This window comes from Miniopterus schreibersii, assembly GCF_964146895.1.
Source record: "Miniopterus schreibersii genome assembly, chromosome: 9".
Classification (NCBI taxonomy): Eukaryota; Metazoa; Chordata; class Mammalia; order Chiroptera; family Miniopteridae; genus Miniopterus; species Miniopterus schreibersii.
In genome coordinates, this window is record NC_138118.1 from 71,586,537 (window position 1) to 71,605,098 (window position 18,562).

The following is an 18,562-nucleotide window of genomic DNA, read 5'->3' on the forward strand; positions in this document are numbered from 1 at the left end:
ACGTATACGGGGTGTCTCCCCAAAATGTATACACAGCTGCTAACTGTGAAATGAAAATGAAATGCATTTTAATAAACACTGCCTTTATAATTATATTCAAAGTGTATGTGTACATTTTGGGGGGGACACTATATGAATAAAACACCTCAGTGTGCTAGAAATTACAGTAAGTGCTCAGGGCCTTAGGCCCAATGATTAAGTAAAGCACCCTTGTTTGAGTAAAGTAAGGATGAAGGTATTCCAAGTTGGATTAAAAGCAGCTGCGATGGGAAGCGTGGGGTGGCCCTGAGCACCGCTTTTAAGCTCCTGCGGAACCTTCCTCCATTACAGGCAGCTGGGAAGCCAAAGGCCTTGTTGCCCAGAAGCCCTTGCAGCTGGAGTTCTGAAAGCCATTCAGATGCGCCCTCTTGGGCCTTGGGGGGCTGACGCACAGTAGAAGCCATCCTCCTGCTGTGTCACCTCTTTCCTGGGGCTAGTGTCCCCGGGGAGATGTTGGCTCTTCTGTAGCGGTTTCTCTCCGACCAGCTGCTGGCCTCACGGGGGCTCAGGGGAGGCGTGGTCGTGGCGGCCAGCAGCAGCTCCTGGCCCTGAGACCAAAGTCTCGGTCAACAAACCCGTGGGCTCGCCTCCCGGTTGTGGCAGAGCCTGCAGCCTCCACGCCAGGCCAGTTTGCAGGTGTGACAGAGCTGCGACTGAGGGACAGTCAAGGCCCGCGTCTCCAGCCCTTCCAGCAATTTTGTAAGTAATTCTCTAAATCCCATTCGCCTTTAAATGGCCAGGTTTTGCTCCCTGCAACAGAATATTGACTTCAAGGTGAGGAACACAGGAAACTCAGCTCTAAACCTGCCCCGTTGGAAGCTGTGCGGGGAACCGCCAGGCTCACGCCTTAGGCCGCTGTGGGATCTGAGGCCTGTGAGGCGGGTTGTCGTCAGCAGTGTCTGCTTTGCCTGGCTGAGTGGTTTTCCTCGTCTTTGGGCACTGGAGGGGACTTTGCAAGGTTTGTGCAGGGAGTGACCTGGAGAGACCCTAGAACACAGGCCTATACTTTGATCATCTTTGTACCTCAGTGTCTAGCAGAGTGCCTGGGGATATCAGCCCTCAGTAGGGACGGTGCTAAGTGAGGGGAGTGGTGCCCTGGAAGCTTTTGTCTGGTTTTGGTGGCAGGCAAGGAGGAGAGGGGGCAGGCAGGCCACTGGCATTGTCGGGGCATAAAGGGAAGAGCCTGGAGGAGCGTGGGAATGGTTTGAAACAGGCTCAACAGGCATTAGGGACTGTGTCAGTCAGGGTTCAAGGAGAGGCGCAGAACCAACAGGAGAAATGTATCCCGAGATGTCCTGCAGGGAGTTGGCGCCCGTGACGGTGGGGCTGGCGAGGGGAGTCTGAAACCCGTGGGGCAGCGGCCGAGCTGGAAGTCCTGGGCACGGTGGACACTGCTGTCCACAGGGGCACTGTCTTCAGAGAAGCCTCAGCTCTGCTCCTAAGGCTCCCCTCCCCCAGGGTTTTCTAGGATCATCTCCCTTAAAATCAACCGATTATGGACTTTAATCACATCTACGAAACACCTTCACAGCAACACCTCCATTAGTGTTTGATTGAGGGTTGTAGCCTAGCCAAGTTGACACGTCAAAAAGGCATCACAGGGACCAGCTGAAGAGAGGAAACAATAGAAAAGGGGAGTGAGGAGTCCGGTGGGGCAGGCCCAGCTTGCATGTCTAAATACTTAAAGCTCGCTCAAGGAGCAGCCGCTCATGCCCATGAGATTGATAGAGCTGCTTTATAGTGAGTTTAACTGCTCCCTTAAAATTAAGGTAACCCTCTAATTTATTATCCAAACAATATTGAGAATAAAAGGGGGTTCTGTTAATTATGTCAGGACCACTAGCAAAAACCAGGACAGTCCCAGGCAAACCAGAACCTGTGGTCCCCTCACTCAGCCAGAGACGCTTTGGGTCCTTCTTTTAACTTGCCTCTCACAGCTTCTTCAGTACACGTATCGATACACAAAGTAACTCCTGCCCACTTTTAATGTCACAGTGGGGGGGGGGGGGGGGAATGCCATTGACACAGAGCTTTGTTAGTTAAAGTTTAAATGGAGCAATTTTATTAAAAGTGGAAGATACTTCTAAAAAGCAAGAATAATTTTTCCTAGAGTGAACCAATTTTCAAGTGAAAGGATTAATTCTTAATAAACATTTAATGGGTAAAAATTGTGAGCAATTAACAGCCTCTCACACCATCCACACCAAGTGATGTTACAGAAGTAAGAGGCAATAGGGCATAACAATTAGGAGTTTGACTTTGGTTCACATCCCAACTCCTTTGTTATTAATTATGTGAACTTGGACACGTTTCTTGGTCCCTCTAAGCCTCAGTTTCCCCACCTGTGAGATTAGGATAAAAAAAGCCCATATCGCAGGAGCATTTGAGGATTAAATGAAACCATGCATGTTGAAATCACATGGCACAGTGCCTGGCACATAATAGATTCCCCGTAACCAGGAGTTATTATTATATGTAGCTATGCAGTCTTTGAACCAAAATATCAAGTAAGATTTTTTCAGGCAACACAATAAAATGCTACCCTTATATTTACTTTTATGACTGTTGCTATTTTTTTAATAGCATGTTCATTCCAATTATATTATCCTGATGCCAACACCATACTGCATCTGGAAATACCCTGCCATAGGACAAACTAACCTCTTCCGGAGTAACATTGAGCATCAGCCACATCTTCTGGACCTTTGTCACAAATGTGGCTCCTCTCCATGAAGTATCGTTATTGAATGCAGCTATGTTTTTGTGATTTCTGCTGAAAGAACTAGCAAAGCCACAGGACTGTTCTGCCTCCCTAGAAACGGTGGGGGATACAAGAGCTTGCCCGCTGTGCTTTGTGGTTTATGATACTGTCTCTAGATAATTCTTTAGTTCTAGAATGACATGAACATCAATTAATTTTAAAGGTGGATCACAGATTATGGTATTTAATGAGACAAAGCGAATCAGACAGTGCAATGTAAATCTAATGAGGGTTGTGAGAGCTCGTTTGACTGGCAAATGCAAAAACGAATGAGCTTATCAGAAACTGGGCAAAAACGAAAGCATTCTATACACACTGTATTTTGTTTATATACAGAATTAAGTGAGAAGCCCGTGGAACATAAAACATGTGTACTCTATTCCCCTTTCACTTGCTCTTAAAACTTACTCATTAAGCCCTTACTATCTAAACTAGGGTGTGTCTGTCTATTAAAGAACGTGCACAGAATGATACACGCATTCTCCTCTCCTTTTATGTTTTTCTTTCTAACTATAAGTAGAGTGACTTAGAAATGTGGATGTTAAAAAGTTCTTTGTGAAGGCTTGTGAACAGTTGGAACAATTGAGGACCAGGCTCTCACAATCTATTCATCGTGTGGTATTAAAAATAGCCTATTTTCTTTAAATAATTTTTACCATTCTTAAATAAGCCCATTTTAACACAGAAAGTGGCCACTTCTTCATAAGATTTAGTCTAGCTGAGACGTGGGCTCATCACCACCCCTCCCCCAAATAATTCCGTTTACAGCCAGTTTCCACTCCCCAACACAACACAACGTACAAAGGCAGCCTCACTGGAAAGTTTCTTTTGAAAACGCTGTTAAATGGTTTCTTTGAAATAATTGCAGCTCTACAGTAAGGGAATCACGAGGCTCCAGTTGCCTGGTTTCTATTGATTCTCCTAGTTAATAAAGAGTTAAACAGTGAAGTGTGGTCTTTTATTTTTATTTTTTATTTTTTAAAAAAAAAAGGCATTTTGAAGGTGCTGGAGAGGGAAGGCCTGGGTCTAAGTGGTCATGTGGCTACCGCCATTCATCTTGGTAGTGACTATCTGTCAAAAGTGGCAAGAGTCCCTGTTAACAGCCCTGACCTGAGCAGTAATGAAGGGAGAGTGCACAGCAAAGTGTCCATTATCAGCAGGTCGGGAGCAGTAAATTGGAGCAGTTTGCTTCAATCTTGCTGCAAGTTGAAATGTAAGATAGGTGGGGATCAGCAAGAGGCAATTTTATCCTATGATCATTTTTGTCAGATCGCATCAGTGGCAACTTAGTTCGATGCATGATTTCAATTAACCAACTCTGGCCGTAATGCTTCCACTGCCGGGGAGGCTCTCTTCTGAGCCTGGTTCCTCATTATTTCTCATTTAAACCTACCTGAGCACACACAGGTCAGGGAAACTGCGGGGTTGGGAAAAAGGAAGTGACACGTGTGGGTGGCATCAGCTGCCAATGAACCTCATGTCTGTACACCAAGCGTCTTGGTGTCCTCGGTGGCTCTGAATGCACCTTGCTTATCTGCAAATTTCCTAAGCCATAAATCCGCTTTAATGACCTTCCACTTAGGGTTTTAAATATGTTGAGCTTGCATGTGTTTACTCTTTGACAAAGGAATTAGCCTTTTAGGGAGGGGAGGGTCACAAAATTCTGTACTTGTGCTAAGTGACTCTGAAGCTGACACAAGCACAAGAAAATGAGTGTGAAGCTGAAGTCTGCAGCTTTAACTCTTAGATCCCTGAGAAATATTTACTTGATTCAATGATTCTGCAAAACATATGCATATGTACATATGCAAGTACAAATCAGGACAAACACGAAAGAGATAAACATTTAAACTGGATCTTAGTGAATGTGTAGGATATTTCCGGGTAAAATTGGAGAGTGGCTTTTATTGGTTTTCTATCGCTGCCTAACAAGTTACCATAAACTTAGCAGCTTAGATGACCACTATATTAGCTCACATTTCCTGTGGGTCAGGAACCGGGTTCGCTGAGCCCTTTGCTCAGGATCTCACTAGGCTAAAATCAAGTTGTTAGCCAGGGCTGCGGTCACATCTGGAAGTTGGGTTCCTCGTTTAAGCTCATGCAGGTTGTTGGCAGAACTCAGTTCCTTGCAGCTGTAGGACTAAGTCCCCACTCTCTCACTGGCTGCGGCCATTCTCAGCTCCCGCAGGCCACTTGCTGTTCCCTGCCATTTGGCTTCCTCACAATATGAGTTTGCTCCTTCAAGACCAGCAGGATTACTCTTACTGATTTTAAGAAGGGCCCAGTTCCCTTGAAGCACTTAGCTGAGTAGGTCAGTGTCACCCTTTTGATCAACTCAAAGTCAACCGATTAGTGACCTAACCCCAGCTCCTGGGCCTGCAACATAACCTCAAAGACCAGCTGGTTTGTGAATATTTGAGTCACATCATGGGATTGCTAGACAGGCTTTTCAGGGTTGTTGGCCTGACAAAGGAGGAGGTTCCTGTTTTGTGCCTTGGGCTGGATCCTAGTGACAAAACAACAGTCATTAACAAACTAAAACCTTCAAATGCTCAAGCTCAAGACATAGTTCCAACAATAGGATTCAGCAGAGAGAAATTCAAATCGCCCAGTTAGTCTCTTACAGGAAGACATAGAAATCTCTGGGCACACCATTACACAGATGGACAAGCCATTATTTTTGTCACTGAGAGTAGTGATAGATTAAGAATGGCTGTGGCCAAAGAACTTGATACTCTTCTGAATCATCCAGATATTAAGCACCGCCGAATACCAGTCTTATTCTTTGCAAACAAAATGGACCTTAGAGATGCAGTGACATCTGTGGAAGTGTCTCTGTTGCTGTGTTTAGAGAACATCAAAGATAAGCCATGGAACATTTGTGCTAGTGATGCTATAAGAGAAGAAGGATTGCAAGGAGGTGTAGACCGGCTACAAGGTCAGATCCAGGCTGTGAAGACATGAAAAGATACTATTTGGAAACCTCAACAATTGTCAATTCAAGGAACATATCTTAAGGCAAACTGAATGTGCTAAATTATTTTAAAGATCTTTGTGCATCTAAGAACACTTAATAATCTGCTTGCATTTATGGACTCTGAATAAAGTTTATAAGAATATAGGGCTTCAGTTACACTAATCTTGTCCATTAACTATTTGAAAATAAATTCTCAGAAGGGCTCCCCAGAATTATCAACTTCTTGGTAAAGGTCCACACTTGATTGTAATGAGAATGTTTAAAGTCAGAGTTAAAATCCATCTCACTGGCTCATCATGAATTATGATATCTTTAATGTATTTTATTTTTTAAATTATCTTCCATAAATTTAGTTTATAGTATGACTGCGGTGGGATTGTGCTTGTGAAAAAGAACTTTACATATTTATCAGGGACCATGGGTAATTCATGTATATTAGATTTTTACTATGTCACCATCAATAAAACATAAAATGTAATGTGAAAAATATCAACTAACTTAGCCCTGGCCAGTTTCGCTCAGTGGTTAGAGCATCAGCCCTTGCACTGAAGGGTCGCAGGTTCGATCCCTACCCCAGTCCCAATTGATGCCTCTCTCTCCCCCTCCCTCCCTTCCACGCTCTCTAATAAGCAGTGGAAAAAATATCCTCAGTGAGGATTAAAAAAAAAATCAACTAACCTAAACCCTAATTCCATCACTTTTTGATGTTTTTATCAGACAAGTAGCAAAGCCACGATGTTCAGAAGACCACTTCTCCCCTCTGAAAACTTGGTTCTGTTTTTTCACACACTGGAAATCCTCAGCAAAAGATGGGTTTGTGCATAGGCACAGACTGATTTGTGAAAAATTATGATGCAGTAATTGGGCAGAGAGAGAGAAGTGAAATGTCTCTTTATGTTGAATCCTTCTCACAGCGAGACAGGAAAAAAGGCCATGAAATTGTCCCTCTATGTCAAAATATTACGTTAATGAAATGGTGATTATTTAAATTTCTCAACAGCATGTACAAAATGAGACTAAAGGGGTCAAGAAGAAATGTGTTCAAGATTCATAGCTGAAGTTTCCTTGGCTCTCAACAGTCGTTCCCCTGATAGAAAGTTAGACAGTTGGTTCATGTTTTCACAATCTACAAATAATTAGTAAGCTGGGAAATTATGAGGCAGCCTTCCTTAGTAGTTAGCCTTGATCTGGATTCTATCTGTACTAACCAACCACGTACAATGTTGAGGAAAGAGTGCAGTTATGTTGGCCTCAGGTATATTGAACTAAAGATCATTGTACATGGAAATTATGGTAAGAGATGAACATTTTGGGTAAAAACTGGAGTTTTAAAATAGAGCAGAAACTATAAAGAAAAAGCTGATAGATTTTACTTTATAAAATTTCTACACTATTCATGGTAAATAGTTAAAATGCCAAAGAGTTGAGCTGTATTTTCTTAATATATGAGGGAGAGAATAAATGAACACACCACAGTAGAAAAATGGAGAAGGGCCTTGAGAAGTTACAAAAGAAATAAGTGACTAGTAACAAGGCTGTAAGTTATATCATTTTAATAATCAAATAAATGAAAACAGCAAGAATCCATTTTTCATACAACAAATAAGAAAAGAACACATTCTTATACATTGATGTGAATGTGGAACTAGAAAATTTTTTAATATGTTTTTATTGATTTCAGAGAGGAAGGGAAAGGGAGAGATAGAAACATCAATGATGAGTTATTGATCGGCTGCCTTCTGCACGCTCCCTACTGGGAATGGAGCCTGCAACCCGGGCATGTGCCCTGACTGGGAATCGAACTGGGACCTCCTGGTTCATAGGTCAACACTCAACCACTGAACCATGCCGGCTGGGCCTAGAAGTAAAAATTTATATATTTTTCTATATATATTTGAAAATACAGAAAGAAAAAATTTAAATATCTATACTTCTTGACTCAGCAATAACCATTTTAGGAATTTACCTTGGGAAAATAATAAAAGATGTATCCAAAGGTATAGCTACAACAATATTTCTAGAAGGGCTATATAATATTATTTAAAGACATCACTTTTCCTTGTTTTTAAAATCTGTATTTTTCTGGTCTTTATACAATGAGCAGATGATAGAAATTATTTTTATTTTGGCATCAGCCTTCATTTTATATTAGTAGTAATGTCCATTAATTTTTTAACCCAGAATAATATTTACATTTTAGGCTTCTGTTAAAAACTCTCAGAAAGCTCCCACCTTCCTCTTAAAAGAATCACAGCGTGAACGGGCCCCTGCCAAGGTGGAATTTTATGTCTGTGAACTCCTTACTACTTGGTGACATTTGCACATGTCACTCTGACTTTCAGTGGTCATTTCTTAGCCTAGATTTTGCAGAATAAAATCAGTTTAAACATTCTAACCTCGCACACCATGCTTAGTAGTTCTTGGAATTTTCCACCTTCATGGAGGAAACGAAGTGCAAAGTGGACTTGGTAGAACAAGGAATTGTGCTCACAAGAGCAGAGTGGTGGCGTGGCTGGGGCCTGAGCAAGACCAGGGCTGTCTGCAGGCAACTGGTGTGTGAAGCAGAACCTCTGCGTAGAAAACATTGGGAGGGAACGAAAAAGACCCGAGACCTGGAGAGAGCTGGAGTGTCCGGTGGGTTTTCATAATTAGACTGAGCAGAGAGCGTGTTTGAGCGCTGATGGGGAGAGGCCTCAGTAAAGGAAAGATGGGGAAAGTGGGGGAGATGGAGACAGGAGAGAACCAGGGACAGGAGGCCTTGAGAAAGGGGAGGGAAGGGGAGCCCGAGCACGTCCGCACTCACGAGGCTTTGATGGGGAAAGAGGCTGGAAACAGGTGGGTTTTACGTGGTGATGGGGAGGTGAGGGAGTTCCTTTGGGTGGCTTAACAATTTTGCAAAGAGAACCATAATACCCCAAGTCTTTTATATTAACCAAATGCACAGGCTGAGGGCCTACTTCCCCTTCAACACACACAGACACACACACACACACACACAATCAACATTCTCAAGGTCATAAAAAAGAAGAGAGAGGGGAAATGATGATTTCATGAGGAAGCCAAATAATGATAACAACAATATATGACTACATTGGGACTGAATTCCATTCCTTAAAATCCATGCTAAAGACTCAAAGTCTTGGCCTAAAAGTCGTGGCAAACAAGGCTTTAAACATCAACCAAACAATTCAGGTTATTTAGTTCCTGTCTGGAGATAGGACTAGAATGGGATGAGCTGTATAGCCAATATGGAAAGTGAAACTTTACCTTCTGTTTCTTTTGCATTCTTTGGAAATGATGCGTGAGAACCAACTGACTTAAGCAGGCGATACCCAGCGCTTGAATAGAATGGTTAATGATTCCTACTCAGTGATTTACGGGAAAATCCTATTGAGCTTGGATATTATCATGACCATTTTCACCACACATTATAGTTCAGTACCCGTGTGAGATACCACCTCTAAAAAATTTACATTATCTATTTTCCTCCACGCTATAATCTTAGTAGACAGGTGCTTTTGACCAGTCCTGGTAGGAGGCCCTGTGCATCACCTTAGCTGTGCATATATTGTGCATATATGGCTTTCTTATAGTCTCAGGATGTTTTACAGTATCGTGATGGAAAGGGGAAAGGAGTAAAAGTGTTTAAAATGAAGAAATTCATTCATTCTTTCTATAGACTCATTCTTATCTTTGGTTTAGTCCAATTCAAAATCCAAAGACTGTGTGTGTGTGTGTGTGTGTGCGTGTGCGCGCTGAATTATACATAAAAAAGATCCCAGTGAAAGTATAGAATTAAAAAGAACTGAAAATAGTTTGCACTGCTGCTTGTTTCTATACTGATTTTTAAAAATCCTTGCTCGTTTTTCTATTTGCTTTATGAAAGGACTCCGATTTCACAATATACAAAGAAGTTTATGTGATATATAGAGCAGAGCCATAAACCACATTTTATGCATAGCGGTGATTAAATGCACGGTTGATATATTTCACTAAGATGGAAACCATGTCGAAAGGCTTACATTTTGATAAGTTTCCTTTTGGGGGGCATTTCTAAATTATTTAAGTTGAAGAATAAAATGACTTGTTTGCGAATTTACATGCTGTTTTTAATCATCCTTGGGTAATGCTGATACGGCAAAGACGCGAAATTACAGGCAGCAGTGGGAATCTGCCGTGTAAAAGGCACAGAATGGTTTCGGATATGAGTCTGGGAGGAATATTCTGTTCAAGGAGTGCGGGCTTAAGAAAATTACCTGCCTCATGAGCCGCACATTAGGAGCGTAGTCAGCTGTTGTAAATGCGTATCCAACAACAAATCATTATGTATCTTCGGCTTAATTATACGTGCTTATTACACACCTGTACTGGAGGGGAGAGGCTGCTATTTGCATTACTTGTGGTTTTTCTCTATCAAAACAGCATTAGCATTACAGAGCTTATCAAGGCCGTGTCTGGTTCCTCTGGCTTGAGTGTGTGAGCCCCTTTATTGTGTGCACAACCCAAACCAGGTTAGGGGAACAAATTAGGAAATATTCTAATAATGATAGCCAAGGATTTCTAAATTTAGAAGTGGGAATTTATAGGCACGGACAAGTATCAGCAAAATAACTAAGCTGTTGTCAACCAACCTGACATTTAGGAAGAGTAAAAAAGGTAGATAAAATCAGCATTTAGTTTTCCCCTAGAGTTCCATCTTAAAGGGTATTAATTATGATGATGATGGTAGTGTTATTTACAGAGAACTTCAGAATAGGGGAAAATGTTCAACTACCAAATAATTTATGATTTGCAGTTTTTACAAGTCCCATTAAGTGAACAGTCTAGCCAAAAGTGTTCTGTATGTTTAAGAGCATCTAACTAACTAAATGGAAGTATTGGAACATTTCTTATGTGGAAAATACATTTTAAAAGTAAAAATATATATGGACAGGAAACAACCTGAAAAGCTCATAAGTGGCTCTAAACAGAAGAATTTTATGGAGCAATTCATTTACATACATTACCAAAGCTTGCTACTTTTACAAATTAGATTCCCCAGTGATTTTGATATATACTTATTTTAAAAGCATCTAAGAATCATTAACCAGTCCTTTAACTTCACCAGTGTCTATACATAATCCTTCCCTATTTTCCCTTTACTCCTGTGTTCCTTTCCAAAGGGGAAAAAGTCAGGTTGCAGTAAGGAACATAACACACGTCCTGATTAACATAATCCTATTATCGTAATGAAAATAACACCATTTCAGAGAAATAAACAACAAATGGTGCCCATGCCCAGAGAAAATTAAAATTCAACTTGGGATTCCCACAGGGTCTGGTACCAATCCCACAGTTGAAGTTTGATAGTTTCTTGGGAAGACAAAAGGTTACTAAAATAAGGGGCTTGGGTGCGTGAAAAATATGACTAAATAATATTATTGATTTATAGAAGACACAAGAGAGGAGCAGATGGTGGTTTGAAAAAAATATAGAGTCATTTTAGTAGATGCCTCTTAATATGAAACATGAATTGTATTTCTTACAACTGCAGAAAATCAACAAATAAATCTCTAGTAACACCAACAAATTTCTAGAAATATAAGCAATGCTCTAGTAATATTTTTCTTAGAATAAAACTTCAGGTCATATATAAAGATACGCAAAATTTTTCCAGCTCTTCCTCACAGTGTCATATTTTAAAGGTTCTGTAACCTCTTCATTCACAAAAACCAGAGACACTAAAATAAATGCGGTCACTTTTTTATATTACAATATAAGTTCCTAAACTAATTTTGCCTCATTTTCTTGATATTTAGATAGAGGTTATTTTTCAACTCATTTTATTTAGAAATGCTTATTTTTATTCAACTATTGTAGCAACATTGCTTTTAGAGTGAAACCATCTGCGATGGATAGAACAATGAAGTAATTTCTTTTAGAATTTAGATTATCTCCACAATGTCTATTACATATTTTTGCAACTCAGCAAATTATTTCATTTCTCTTGCCCGAGTATGGAAATTTAATCTAGGTATTTATTTCACTTTCGGTAACCTATTTGAAGAAAGACTAACTACCCTTCAGTATACAGTATTACATTATGCATTCAAAACGGATACTATAAATTATGCAATCTAACAAAAAAATTATTAATGGTTGCGGGGGGAGACATACAGCCATGAAACCTCAACTGCCAGCAATAGAAGTAATTTTCTCTGTTGCCCATCAGTGAAAGGAAAGGAGCCCGGAGTGTCTGTGTTTAAACAGGGCCGTTGCATTCGCTGTATTTTACACGTCACTGTTTATAAACTCAAACAATAGTAAGGCCTCAAAGCAAACTTCAAGTCTAAGCCAGAGACCACCTTTAAACATCAGTAAACAGATGCTGTAAAGCTACAGCTCGGCACTTCGATTCTTTTCCATCGAGGTCCATTTTAATACACAATTCACAACAGCAGAATAAGGAAAGAATTGCCGTTTTACTGTCTTATACTGGTGACAGACTCGGCCAGCTATTTTCCTCTGTTATTGTTACTAGCGCTGCCCCCAAATGGAGTATTTTTAATGATCAGAATCACTGAATGTAGGTTCTAAAGCCTTTTCAGCCACTTTAATATCACCTGGATTAGAGAAGGGGCCCGCAGGCGCTGGAGTGAATCCTTCTGAAGCTCTGCTGTGGAGCGGCCGCCTCCACCAGATGCAGCGTTAGAATAAGCGAGGCCCCGGCCAGGGGCGCTCGGGGCACCCAGGCCGGCCCAGCAGGCCCAGGGGTGGTGGAGACCATGAACCCGTTGGGCCATACGCCCATATACTTGTGATTTCCACCCCCCGACAGCAGCACTTTTCAACCCCAGGAGCCTAGGTTCAAGGAGCTAGTTAGGTTTTAGCAGAAATGGTCCACCAGACAGGATTAAGCCCGCTGCAGTGGACATGGGGTCTAGGCTGGGTGGAAAAGGTAGATGGGAACGCGGGACGGAGGCTGGAGAAGCAAAGCCGTTAAGGGGAGTTCACAGAGAGCACAGGGCCTCCCGGCCCCTATTCCACGCCCCTTCGGAATGACAGCTGGCATTATATAGCATTTTCCGTCCAAGAGTGTAAATATGGGGGCAGATGTTCAATTTGCAGAACTCTGTCTTATAGAAAGTTTTTCATTTCTAAAAATATTTCATGTAAAAACTATAGAAGAAAAGTAATCGTACAGGAATTCAGTGTGGATTAAGACAAACCTTACTATAATTTCTTGGATTTGTGCTCACAGCAAGTATACTATGTCCAGAGTCTCAGAGAAAAATAGATTTTATATTAAAACATCCTGCTTAAAAAGAAGCTGAGCCTGTTCATACTCTATTTTTCAAATGGACTCTGGCCTATTTCCATTAAAATTATAGAGTAACTCACATTTGTTTTGTGTTATTTTTATGTGCACAACACTATTTCTTACACTAAGAATGAAAGCTCATCCGGTCTAGGATACTCTTATCTGCCTTTTTTGTCCTTAAATTCGTACTTAAAGATAATATTCTAAGGATTCACGCACCCGCTCCCTGTCCATTCTATTTCCCAGGTTTGACTTTATGCTGGGCCTTCCCACACTGTGCCACAGGAAAAGATTTGTTCTGTTCCTTTTGTTCCAATTATTAAGTATTTTTGGTATGGGACAGGGAATTTCAGGTAGGATCCTCGTATCATTAATGAAAATAAACCGCTTTGCAATTTTGTTTCACTTTTCCATAATGCTGCTGGTAATGAATGAGAGAAATTATTATATACTAGATTACACGATATGCAGTGGGGTGGGTTGAATTGTGTCCCCCAAAAAGATATGTTTAGGTTCTAATCCCAGGTAGCTGTGAATGTGACCTTAATTATTAACAGGGTCTTTACAAATATAACCCAGTCAAGGTGAAGTCATACTGGATTGGGGAAAAACATCTAGCGGCATATATTCTAAAATGTTAATTAAATTGGGAGTTCTCAATTTTCTTTTTGGTTGTACGAATTTCCTACTTTTTCTACAATGAGTATAAATGTCTTGTAGAATAAAAAAGGAAAGAAACTAATAGGGACTTTGCTGCATGCAGGGCATGAGATTTGCATTTATCCTAAGTCAGATATTTCCCTGACCTTATCACTGTGCCAGGAGGAAATAAGGCAAGGGACCTGAGTCTCCTTGCCTTGGAATTTTTTTCCTATAAATGCACACACACACACACACACACACACACACACATAGCCAACTAATAGAGGACTGTTAGCTTTATCAGCAGTGAGATGTAAAGGAGACATAAATCATGGATGTATCTGACATTTAACCAATTTAGATTCCTTTCACACAACTTTCAATTTCGAGTGTGTCCTTTGATTCCCCATTTAGAGAAAAGAACCCTGTCTGCTGATCAGAGAACATCTAACCAAGGCCGTCCCATCCCACAGCTCCAGAAGCTTGCCTGGTCCCAGCAGAGTCACATGTGAATATTCAGCACGCAGCCACCCCAGAGGGCCATGCGACAGCCCTGAGACAAACCCTGTTTTCCAGAACCACTGAGCATTGTACAGAGTCCTGAGCATGAGCAAATATAAGAATGTCCTGTCTGTCTGATGGCAATACCAGCTTTTAAAAGCCAATATTTCTAGGCTCCCCGTTAATCTTAGGGCAAACTATAATTAAAATGAAATGGTCTCCAAGGCCCTAACATGCTCCTGACCTATCTCGCCAGCCACAGATCCCCCATGTCCCCTTACCCCCCACACCCCAGGCCTCTTCCAATACCTCAAATGTGCCATGACCCTTCCTGCCACAGGACATTGGCATGTACTGTTCCATTTGCCCGGAATTCTCTTCCTCTCCAATTCTTTACCCAAATGCTCCAACTCATACTTCAGATTTCACCCGGGGTCTTTGTTTCTTCCCAGTTAACTCTTCTTTACCCTCCAGATGATGTCGACCACCCATATCTCCTACTCTCACAACACAAGATGGAATTTTACACTTATTAGCATGATTATTTTATTGATGCCTATTGCATCCTCTAGAATGTCCGCTCTATGAGAGCAGAGAAGAAGCTTTTCTCCTCACCACAGAACCCCCTGTACTTGGACAGTGCCTGGCGTATAACTGGGCTCTAAATAAATATTTATTGAATAAGTATTTGGAAATACAAACTTTAAAAATTCTTCAAAGTTCTCTGTCCTTGAGAACCTTCCCCTCCAAGTCCGGGAGACAGGAAACTGCATCCTTCTGGTCTCAGGTCTTGGAAAGCAGTGGGGTTCAGTGGCCACCCACATGCCAGTGCTGAGCCGTGGCGAGCACTGCCCTCCTTGTGAGGTGTATTATAGCTGTTCTCGCTCACGGATCCTGTTCCCGCATGAAGTTGTCACCATTTCTCCTCTATGTGTGCGTGGTAGCCCCAATTAGCCATGCCTCTCGGTAACAGTGCGGCCAAGAAACAGGCCAGCCCAAGGGTTTTATGCTCTCCTTGTGCCTTATCAGCTACAAAGCCACATGTTCCCGAAACCTTTCCCTGTCCTCTGCCTGGAAGTGGGATTCTGCAGCCATCCGAACAGTCACAGGCATCAATGCTGCTGTAGGACATTTACCCTCCATGTTGAGTCCCACAGGGTTTTGCTCAAGACCTACAGCCAAGCCCATGATGTCACTGCTGGATAATCATTCCAAAGGAAGGAAATTTTCCTGGCTTTTAATGTCCTACTCAAGGCAGGAATAAAGGCCATGGTGACAGCCAAACACAATGTTCTTGTGCCTACTCGGAAAATGGGTGGACAGTGCCTTCCAGTTCTCTCATAGAAACACAAAAAGCGAAACGAGGCGATTTCAGGATGAAGAGGAGCCTTAACCAGGGCATTTAGTGATGTCACACATCTTCTTGCAGGCAGATCATCTCGTGGAAGAGGCCCTGGGACACCCTACTTGATACATTGGTGGTCTGTCTATTGTATGCACTTCCTTCGAGAAGCAAAAGCCACTACAGGGTAGGGTCAGGGTCTCAGGTCTCTGTGGGCTGTTTCTCCAAGTGTTCCCCGTATAATAGAACCAACTAACTTTACTTTCAGCCACGTTGCTCCTTTTTAAATCTGTGCTCATTTTCGTTGGGCCCACTCTGTGGGTCATTATAGTCTCACTCCCTGAAGGTCACTCACTGCTACTTCCTCCAAAGCCAGCTCCGCACAGAGCAGTGGAGAGGAAGACATTCGTGGACCTATCCCTTCCCCAGCCACTCCCCACCTCAGCTGCTTAATTCCTCCCTACCAAACTGGGACTTCAAAGAAAATGACTTTAGTATTTAGCAGGTTTTATGGCGGCATTTTTGGCACTGGAGTGGGAATGTATAGGATGTAAAGGACCAAAGGCCTTTCTTCCTTACACCTTTGAAACCTACCTGTGAAGGCAGGTGCCCACCTGTCCTCCCTGCAAAGCTTAGCCTTTCTCATACCTCTTCCAGGTGTCAACCTCCACAAGAGAATTGTGTTGATAGAGACCCTCCTACATATGTTTTAGAGATGAATTGGGAAGCCCTTAAATCACTGTCTTCCAAGACCTAGGGATTTGGATCCCCTGTTTTAAGGGTATACTCTGTGTTTGGAAGCTTGATCAGGCTGCAGTTTGCCAAATCGAAGCCCTGGGGGGGGGGGGGGAAGAAAGAGAGAGGGGGAGAGAGAGAGAGGGAGGGAGAGAGACAGCTCCCTATTCGACATACATCCAAAGAGACAAGTGTACTATTTCTTCCAAAGTCAGCCGCAACTGAAGCTCACTAAATTGACTTCACATCTTTCTATCTCAGGCAGTGGCAGAGGAATAGCAAGTATTTTTTTTTTTTTTACTAAAATGCTCATTTTTAACCAAGCCTTTCTTTGAAGATTTCTCTATCGCTGGTGCGGAGGACATGATCTTTACTTTATAGAAGGTGGCAGAACACCAGCAAATCAACGTTTGAGTCCAGGGCCTGCTGTCAGTGTCTCAGACACTCACCTAGCAACTGTGTTCTTTTGCCAGCAGTGTCATGCCGAATTGAGGGCAGAGTCTACTGTAAATGTAATGTCGGGAGGAAATGCTGGCTGCATGTGTGGAGAGGAAGACACGTGCACACCCATGCCTCTCTTCCCTTCTTGATGCTCCATGCTAATTAAGGCCAGGAAAATCATGATAATTAATATCTCACATAATATACGTATACATTTCTTTCTCTTTTTTTAAAATATATTTTTATTGATTTCAGAGAAAGGAAGGGAGAGGGAGCGAGAGAGAGAAACATCAATGATGAGAGAGTCACTGATCGGCTGCCTCCTGCATGCCCCCCACTGGAGACCAAGCCCCCAACCCGGGCATGTGCCCCGACCAGGAATCGAACGGCGATCTCCTGGATCCTAGGTCAATGCTCAAGTGCTGAGCTATACATATGCATTTCAAGCAACTTAGGCCAATTCCCCTACTAAGCATTCTATACTGAGCCGAATGACAGGGTGGTGTTTTTTATTTCTTTCTTCACTCTACTGATCGCCATGGGAGCCCCCACCTTCCCACTCTTCTCTGCCTGTCCTCTAGCAGAATTGTCCTGCACTGAGTTGTGTTGAGGATTATGCAAGGATAACTAGTAGAATATTAAAGGAAAGGCAAGTAAGAGAAAATGTGGGAATCAGGTAATCAGACCTTAATCAGGTTGGTTTTACTTAATTCACATGGATGATGCACCTCTTCAGCAAGTGATGCCTTCCCAAAATTACTTTTGTCACATCTCAAAATGGCAATTATCATTTACCGAGTGGTCACAATGTGACAGGCGGTGTTAAGTGCTGTGCATGCACTAGTTCAATTACTCCTCATACCAGTCCTCTGAGATATCACTGTTGTCCCCTTTTCACAGCTGCAAACACTGAGGTTCCGAGGGGTTAAGTAGCTCATTCAAGGTCAAACGGCTAATAGGTGAGCAGATGCAAGATATGCACTTGACAGTGTGGTCCAGAGCCTGTGCACTTAATTAGTACTTCTCCGTGCCTTTTATTTTTAGCCTTGGAATTCCAGACTATTTTGTAGATTTTAATCACCTATCACATACTTGTAATACAGAGCCAACAATGTAAGACCTATATATACAGGAAGCTCTGAAGACAAATGAATTTTCTACAATTATACAGGCAAAACCTGATGCTCTGAAATGTGAACCTTTGTTCTCACCTCCTTTATAAACTTCCTTTTAGCCATGGGATCACAAAATGGGGCCTCCAGAGCCCAGTTTCAATCCCCTGTCCCTCTAAGCAGCCAAAATCAAATCATTCCACAAATATGGGCATTATTCTGCTATAAATTATTTTCAGTAGTAGAAGTAGTTTGTTTTAAAAATCATAGCTCCTAAAAAACAAGTTTGTACCAGAACACAATTTGTCCGGCCTTGTTCCCCCAAATTTATTCTGAAGTCTGCAAATACTCAATATTATTCCCTTGTAAAAATAGGGACATCAGAGAAAGAATCACTCACTGAGCTGATTTTGCTACCACATGGTCCATTAAATTCCCCTGACACTTGTTGAACTTACACAAACAACCAGGAGTGGGAGAAAATAGCCATCCGGGATGTTATTTGTTTGATCAGGCTGTGAAAAATGAAATCTCTCAGTCAGGCCTGCATGTTTCAGGGGACAGCTCAATTGACTGTCAGCAGATTTTCTGCGCTAGCCTGCATCCACAAGTGGTGCTGACTTACCCAATGACTATTGATCATATAGATGATAAGCCTGGAGAAACAATGAAAAAATTATTTGCTTACAAGTGATAGCCAGGTAGGGTTAGG

The 18,562-nt window shown here is 42.0% G+C and overlaps 1 pseudogene across 1 annotated transcript; it reads left to right on the forward strand.

Moving 5' to 3' along the window:
- Positions 1-5,227: 5,227 nt before the first annotated feature.
- On the forward strand, positions 5,228-5,764 carry LOC308561664 (ADP-ribosylation factor-like protein 6 pseudogene; annotated as a pseudogene). The gene has a single exon. The product of its transcript is annotated as an ADP-ribosylation factor-like protein 6 pseudogene (transcript).
- The last annotated feature ends 12,798 nt before the right edge of the window (positions 5,765-18,562 follow it).